The sequence below is a fragment of the Theobroma cacao genome, chromosome 2, assembly GCF_000208745.1.
Source record: "Theobroma cacao cultivar B97-61/B2 chromosome 2, Criollo_cocoa_genome_V2, whole genome shotgun sequence".
NCBI classification, from domain to species: Eukaryota; Viridiplantae; Streptophyta; class Magnoliopsida; order Malvales; family Malvaceae; genus Theobroma; species Theobroma cacao.
The window spans coordinates 18,548,978-18,558,188 of NC_030851.1; positions in this window are offsets into that span (position 1 = coordinate 18,548,978).

Below are 9,211 nucleotides of genomic sequence, written 5' to 3' on the forward strand. Positions count from 1 at the left end.
AGGACTCAAAGGACTCAAAGATTAAAAGATATAAAATGTGGAATTTGGACATTGAAATATGAGTATGTTTCAGTGTTGGGAGTCTTTTTTTTACAAAGATTAAAGTTTGGCGGGTTATTAAGGAGTGTGATGGAAATGAGGTTGTTGGTCCTAATGGATTTAACTTAAATTTCTTCAAAACCCAATGAGTAGTGGTGAAAGATGAGGTAATGAAATTTGTCATAGATTTTTACATTACAAGGAAGTTAAGGTATAGGGCAAATGGAAGCTTTATCACTTTGATCCCGAAGATCAAAAACCCTAGTGCCATTGAGGAATATCGCTTTATTAGCCTTGTGGGATGCGTGTACAAAAGCATAGCTAAGGTTTTAGCAAATCAACTAAGGTAATTGGTGAGGTAATTGGGGAAAACTAGTTTGCTTTTGTTGAAGGCAAACAATTATTAGATTCAGCATTAATTGCAAATGAGGTGGTTGATCTAATGCAAAAAAGTTGTAGTGGGTGACTAATGCTCAAGGTGGACTTTGATACAGCATATGATAGTGTGAATTGGAGGTTTCTCGAATTAACTATGGAAAAGATGGGTTTGAGAGGAAGTAGCAACAATGGATAATGGAATGTGTGTCAACTACTCTAGTATCTGTATTAGTGAATGGGTTACTCACAAAACCAATAAAGTTTCAAAGGGGATTACGTTATAGGCATCCTTTGTCACCATTTTTACTTAATATGGTAGTTGAGGTCTTCAGTTGTATGATGAGTAAAGCCAGAGAAGAAAACTTATGTTGTGGCATCCTTATTGGTGATGGTGGTTTACAAGTATATTGCAGATGATACTTTACTTTTCTATCAACCAAATCTTGAAGACTTGTGGAATATGAAAAGAGTGTTATAGTGTTTTTAGATTGCATTTGGTTTAAAGATTAACTTTCAGAAAAGCAACCTGTTTGGTATTGGAGTAAATGCAGAGGTTTTGGGATCATGGGCAACTAGAATACATTATAAGGTTGGGGCATTTATTTTGGATTATTATTAGGGTTAGACAAGCTTTGATGAAAATTTGGAAACTTGTGGTGGATAGAGTTGAGGCTAAATTAAAAGGCTAGAAGTCAAAATTGCTATCACATGTGTTAGATCAAGAAGCTTAAGATAAAGAAACGAAGGGGGGGGGGGGGGGGGAGGGTGGGATTGAACTGGTCTTTAAGAAAAAAATTTGTTCTTTCTTGAAAATAGAGGTAAAGATGAAAATTTTGAAAGCATAGCTTAAGAACCAAAGTGTAAAAGCTTAAAAGATGACGAATAAAGCAAGTAATGAGTATAAAAAAGAAGAGAAAAACTCAACCATGATTTTTATAGAGGTTCGACCTTCAAAGTCTATGTTTTCTCCCTTGATAGCATAAGGAGCTTGAATCCACTATTAACTGCCTTTTTCAACCAAGTTCAAGCATAACCTTTATAAGGAACTACCTTTTAAGGATCACTCGTAACCTTTTAACAAGCATTACCTTTTTAGGATCAAGTATAACCTTTACAACATTGCATTTTAAGGATTTAGCACAAGCTCTCTACCTTTTCAAAGAGGTATAACCTTTCTACCTTTCGCTATGGAGTTATAACTTTACAATAATGGGTTAGGAAGCTTTAAATCTTTAAAAAGGCTTATGAGGTGAGATTAGTTTAAAAGAATGAAGATGGATCAGAAAATGTAAGCTCAAGAAATAATACTCTGTTTTTGAGAGTTTACTTTAAAGAGAGAAATGAATGAACTTTGAGAAATTTTTGTTTCTTTTCTTCTTGGAGTGATTTTCTTGCTCTTTTTTCTTTCTAGCTATTTTTCTCTCTTGAAAAAGTCTTTCACAAAGGTATTTATAGGTCTTTTAAATTTTTACTTGTTAAAGAGAAGTTTTGCTCAATTTTCAAAAGTTGGGGACCATATGAATTACATCAGTCAACCTTCAGAAATCGATCTATGGACATGTGAGAAGTCAATTCTTTTGCAACCCAAGACATTTTGTTTTCTAAGAATCAATCTTTCTACTCTTGATTCATAGATTATTCTCGCTTTAATTTGAGTCTGATGCTTCCTGTTTAGCATGAATTGATTAACGCGTTCCTTAGTAATTGATTTTTCCTATTTCACTTCAAGTTTGGAGCATTCTGTTTTGTGAGAACTGATCGTTGTCTTTTCCAAAAGTTGATTCTTTTTATCCATTGAACGCCAAATTGAGATTTCAAATTTGATTTTTCTCATTCCATTCTTGTCCTAGTCTCCACCTTTGCTTATTCAACAAGTTTCCAATCTTTCATTTTTATAGCTTTAAGAATCAATCATTGGATACTTGAGAAGTTGGTTCTTCTTTTTTAGCGTCTTTTCATTATGTTTCTGCCTTTTTAGGAATCAATCTTTTGCTTTTCAAACATCGATTCTTCCACTTCCAGTAGCTTTCTGTTTGATCAATAATCAATCTTTACGATTCAAAAGTTGATTCTTTCTATTATAGAGAAGAGATATTGCTTTCTATTTTGCAAAGAATCGATGCTTCATTTGCAGAAATTGATTCTATTAGTTGGAACTTATGTTTTAAAGTGTTTAAATAGATTTTTCTTTTTACAAATAACTTCAAAACACTTTGAGGAATGTTCTTCAAGTTCAAAATCATTCTCATTTAATTTTAAAGCATATTGAGATCATCCAATTTTGTCATTTCAAAACTAAAATCAATTTTAAAGCTAACAATATGGAGGTCGGGTCATATTGTTGAAATAGGTAATTAGTAGCCTTCCTATCTTTTTTATGTCCTTATTTAAGATGCCTCAAGGAGTAAAAGAGGAATTGGAGAAGATTTAAAGGCGGCTTCTTTGGGCTAGTAGTAATTCGAATGGTGGTATTCATTACATAAAGTGGGATACGATTATTAATTACAAAAAAGATAGGGGACTTGGCTTGATTGATTTAAAAGTAAAAAATAAGCCATTGTTAACTAAATGGATATGGAGGTATGGGAATGAATCTGAAAATTTATGGAGGAAAATCATGACTGCAAAGAAAGACTAAGATCCGCATGCCTTGTTACCTAACGTTTGGGTTACTCGTAAATGCTCAAGCAGTTGGAAAAACATTATTTCTCCTCTATTGCCTATTGGCAAATTTTTTTGCAGGTTTCAACTAACATGGGGGTTATTGTAGATGTAGACATCCTATTTTGTCCAAGGTGTCTATTGAATTTTGAAAATATAAAAAAGATATGAAAATCAAGAAATTAACAAAAAAAAAGTAGATAAACATGAAAAGGGGTAAGGATATGTTGTTGGTCCCAAGTAAAAGTGCTAGAAGAGGGGGTGTATAGCACTTTTTGGCTCTCACTAAATTGACTTCTAATTTCGAGTAAGTTGAGAATTAACAACAAGAAGTCTGAAGTAAGATGAGGGAATAATTTAAGAAAGAATGAAAATAAAAACAAAAACAGAGTAGACAATGCACCAGAATTTAGAGTGGTTTGGTCAAAAACCTACATCCATTACTTTGATTATTCAACCAAGGATTTTAGAAATCAAATCACTAAAAATAGTGGAATTCTCAAGCTCCCACCAAGCTTTACAATGGCTTTTAGCAAGCTCAGCCACAACCTTTTACAATGGTTTTTCCCCAGATCAACCAAAACCCAAACTAACTTTTCTAGGCTAAGTTAGTACCTATACACCCAATCAAGCAATCCAAGCTTGAATAAATTCCCTTAGAGTGTCTCGCACACTCTAAGTATACAAGGAGAAGAGAAATAAATGTGTACCTATGACCATTGACTTGATCTAAGTGGTACAAAGTGAAGTGCTTGAATCTTTTACAAGAATAGAAGTGGAGTGCAAAAAATATGCTGAACGTTTTTGTAATTTTTGAGCTCTCTTTGGACTTGGAAGCCTTTGGATACCTTTTCTAGCCGTTGGGAGCCTCTTAAATACTTGAAAAATTAGCTCTGATAGGTGTTAGGTAGTTTTTGACTGTTGAAAATAGTTTGGTGGTAGTTTTGACCGTTAATCTGTCTTCTAGTGCTCAATTCAAATTTTCTGACAGAATAATCTTGGTCGACTAACTGTGCTCTTAGTCGACTAAGTTGTCTTTGTCTTCTTATCCCAGTTTTTGGCAGTGAGCACTTAGTCGACTAACTTACTTCTTAGTTGATTAAGTTGATTCTGTCTTAAAGTCCAGATTTTTGGCAGTAGGCTCTTAGTTGACTAACGTACTTCTTGGTTGACTAAGTCTTCTCTGTTTCTCAATCCTCTGAGCCCGTCAACTTTGAATTTGAATTTTAGCTGACTAATACTCTTTATTATCCAACTAAGAGGCTTCTGTTTTGTTGATCAATTGTGGCTCCTTATTCATATGATTTTTGATATGTGCCTTTGAATGATTGATTTATTCTTGGCATACAATTTTTGTCTTGTACACTCAAGTAGAGATATTAGACACAAATGAGTGAGAATGTTTTATTATCATCAAAAACTAATGGAGCCAACATATGTTTGCATCAATTCTAATCCTAGATAAACTAGAAAATCTAAAAAGAGATTAAGTTAGATTGAATTAAAACTCAAGAAACCAATTCAATAAGGAATATAACACATTGAGTATAAATATACTCAAGTATCAATGCCAAAGAAACAAAAAAAAAAAAAAAAGCAAAAAACAACGAAGGCATTTAACAAAGGAGAGAAAACAATTTTTGAGTTCTTGGTTCGTGGGTTTCTATTTTTTGAGATGTAAGACAATCGATTTAGTTTCTAAAGAAACTATCCCAATTAAAGAGAGAGATAAGTTAAAGAGAAGTAGAAAAAGCATCTTAGTTTCTTGGATAGAGTTCAAAGAGAGTTCTTTATTTCTGACAGTGAACACTTAATATTAAGTCTGCGTGAATCCTTCTGGGTAATCTTGGCTTGTTACTTTGGTCTCTTTTTTGGGTTTTTCATCTAGATCAGGTGAGTTTCCTTTTTATTTTTATTTTTTTATGAATATGAATATGATTATGGTTTTATTTTTGTTTTTATTTTTATTAGGAGTTTACATAGATTTATGGAAATTCTCCAATGATAAAATCTCAAGAATGCTAAAAGAGGTGGCTTCTTGAGAATTTCTAAGTGGAAAAATCATCCAAAATTATGGCATAAAAGTTTAGATATTTTGGAAAATTTTCAATACTAAGGATTTGTACAAATATTTGAATAAAATAAAAAAGATAAAAATATAGAATTAAATCGATAAATTCTCCAGTAATGGAATGTCAAGGATACCAAAAGAGGTGGCTTTTTGAGAATTTCTAGGTGAGAAAATCTTCCAAAATTATGTCATAAGAGTTTAGAGATTTTGAAAAATTTTCGATATCAAGAATCTTTATTTATTTATTCTGAAAAACTAAAAAAACAAAAGGAAATAAGATTGAATATTGAAATAGATTTTATTTAATAAGGCTTAAAGGACACATAACTAATTTAGATACCAATTAAATGGGTGTTGTGAGGGTGCTAATACCATCCTCATGCGTAAATAAACTCTCGAACCTAATTGGCTTCATAGACTAAAACTTATTCTTTTTAATGAACCTAAGTCAAGCCTAGGACCTCATTAGGAAAAATAAATTCACTTGGGTGTTCAATTACACCTATTTAAAAAAGATTGATGGCGACTCCTTTTTACGTCAAACGTTTGAGTTCTAGGACTCACACATTATGACAATAGGCAGTGGCAAAGCGATTTCTTTTGCGAATGATGCATGGCCTTAAATATGGTTCTTAAATGTGAGTTTCTAAGATTGTTTGCTCTGGTTATTAGCAAAGAAAAAAAGCTATGTGAATATGGGGCATGGACAGATAGTGGTTGGCAATGGAAAATTGAATTAAGGCGTCAATTATTTGGGGGGGAATTTCATCAGTGGACAAGGCTATGGATTTGTATTCATGAGTGCACTCTAAATGGTGAACTTGATGATGGAGTTATCTTGAAAGCTACAGTTAGTGGAAGGTACTCTTCAAAATCTTTTTATAAATGTCACAACCCAAACCCGGGGTTCTTTGATAAGCGCATGAGCCTGGTAGGCAAAGTCCATGAGACCAGAGCAAGCCTTAGGGTTCAAAATCAAATAACACACAACCAAGGGATTTCATGCCATATTCATAAATAAAATGCAAGTTCAACATAGTACACCATCCCTGGCACATAATTCATACAATTATCATAAGGTCACACATTGACCATTCAAGGCGGATTAGTACATAACAACCCTTAGTACACAATATTACATGCCACTTAGTGCCTACAATGTCCAAAATACATTTTTTTCTAAGCTTAAAATTTAGAGTGCGAAAACTAATGTGGACTTGACCCAAATGAGTGACCAAAATGGGAGACTTACCAGATGCCAAAATCAATATGTCAATAAATGACCCTTGCCATGCTCTGTCCAGTGGCTTATTTATATGTACATGGTACAAAGTTTGGACTCTAGTTCCAAGGCTAACCAACCACCCAATTATTGTTACAAAATGGCTATTCAAGAACAAGATGGACGAGTTGGGAAATGTGGTAAGGAACAAGGCGAGGTTAGTTGCTCAAGGATACAATCAAGAAGAACATATTGATTATGATGAAACTTTTGCCCTAGTAGATAGATTAGAAGCTATTAGACTTTTACTTGCCTATGCTTGCTTTATGAACTTTAAATTGTTTCAAATAGATGCTAAAGTGCATTTTTTAATGGCTTTATACAAGAAGAAGTATATGCTGAACAGCCCTTGGTTTTGAGGTCTAATAAAATTGACCATGTGTATAAATTACATAAAGCCTTATATGGATTGAAATAAGTTCCTAAAGCTTGGTATGAAAGACTTTCTAAATTTTTAATTGAAAAAGGATATTTTAAGGGAAGTGTAGATAATACTTTGATCATCAAGAAAAATAAAACTAATTTAATTGTAGTCCAAATTTATGTCGATGATATAGTATTTGTTGGCTCCATTAGTTTTTGATGATAATAAAACATTCCCATTCATTTGTGTCTAATATCTTTACTTGAGTGTGCAGGATAAAAATTGTATGCAAATAATTAATAAATCATTCAAATGCACATATCAAAGAGCAAAGGAATAAGGAAGTCACAATTGATTAACAAGACAGAAGCCCCTTAGTCGATTAATGAGGAGTTAGTCAGCTAAAGATCAAATCAGAAGTTGGCGGGCTAAAGAGTATTAAGAGACAGAACCAACTTAGTCAACCAAGAAGTAAGTTAGTCGACTAAGTGCACACTGCCAGACACTGGGATCAGAAGATAAAGACAACTTAGGCGACTAAGATATCGGTTAGTTGACTAAGAGCATTTTGCCAGAAAATTTGAATTGTGTACTAGAAGACAGATTAACGCCCAGAACTGTAACAAAATTGTTTTCAACGGTCAAAAACTGTCTAACTCACTTCAAAGCTGATTTTCCTACTATAAAATAGGGTTCTAACAGCTAGAAATGTATTGAAGGCTTCCAAGAACACAAAAGAGCTCAAAAACTTGCAAATATTCTCTGCTTATTTACTGCACTCAACTCCTATCTTTATAATTGTGATATGCACTTCACTTTGTATCAATTAGATCAACCTTGTGATCATAAGTACACTCTCATCACTTCTCTCTTTGTATTCTTAAAGTGAGCGAGTCACTCTAAGAGATTGATTCAAGCTATAATTGCTTGATTGAGTATAGGTTCTAACTTAGCCTTGAAAAGTTAGGTGTTGGGTTTTAGCTGATCTCGGTAAAAACTATTGTGAAAGGTTTTGGCTGAGCTTAGTAAAAGCCATTGTAAAAGATTGGTGAAAGCTTGTGAATTTCACCGTTCATAGTGGATTAGTTTGGAAAATCCTTGGTTGAATAATCAAGGTAGTGGATGTAGGTCTTGGACCGAACCAATCTAAATTCCTACGCATTGTCTACTCTATTTTTATTTTCATTGCTTTTCAAATTAGTTTCTCATCTTGCCCAGAGCTAAAAAGTATTATTCACCCCCCCTCTAGCACATTTACTTGGGACCAACAAGTGGTATCAGAGCCTAACCCTTGTTATTATGGTCTAACACCCTTAGGAAGATCCAAATGGCTCTACAAAAATCAGTAGTTGCTGAGGGACAATCAACAAATAGACTACCTCTGTTTGATGGCTCTAACTATCCTTATTGGAGTACTAGGATGTCAATATATATTAGGATAATTGATTATGGGATGTGGGACGTCATAACTGATGGACCATTCATTCCCTCAACTCTAAACATAGTGACAAATGAGATGATCCCTAAGCCAAGGTCTAAATGGACAGAGGCTGAAACTAAAAGAGTTCAGACTAATTTTAAGGCAATCAACACATTACATTATGCTCTAACTCCCACCGAATTCAATAAAGTTTCAAGCTATACTATAGCAAAATTGGTGTGGGATAAGCTTAGGATTATCCATGAAGGGACTTATCAAGTCAAGGAGTCCAAGATAGCCCTTATGACCCACAATTATGAAATGTTTAAGATGGAGCCTGGTGAAGATATCACTAGCATGCTAGATAGATTCACAAACATCACAAACAAATTAAGTCAACTAGGCAAACTAATTCTTGCGAATGAAATTGTAAAAAGACTTCTTAGAAACCTACCTAAAAATTAGAAGCCTAAAGTGATAGCCATTTGAGAAGCCAAGGACTTAAATGTTATAACTGTGGATAAAATTTGTGGTTCTCTCCTTACTTATGAGCTAGAACTCAAGGAAGAGGAAGAAAAAGATAGGAGGGAAGCTAAAGAAAAAAAGAAGAGCATTGCCCTGAAAGTCAGCGTTCTTGAAGAAGAACTGGACGAGCTATCCTGTGATGATGATGAAGAATTGGCACTGGTTGCAAGGAAATTCAGAAAGCTGATGGGCAAAAGAAACTAGAGACTAACTAGAAGAGGGTTTAGAAAAGATCAAGGTTCTTCATGGAGAACTAGAAACAAAAATGACTCCAACAAAAAGGAAGAGCTTACATGCTTCGAATGTAAAAAACCTGGACATTTCAAGTTTTAATGCCCCTTGTTGAAAGAAGAAACTCCAAAGAGAAACAAGAAATCAAATAAGGCAATGGTGGTAGTGTCACGACCCAAATTCCAGGCCATGACCGGTGCATGGGCCCAATGGACGTAGTCCACTAAGCCCAAGCAAGCC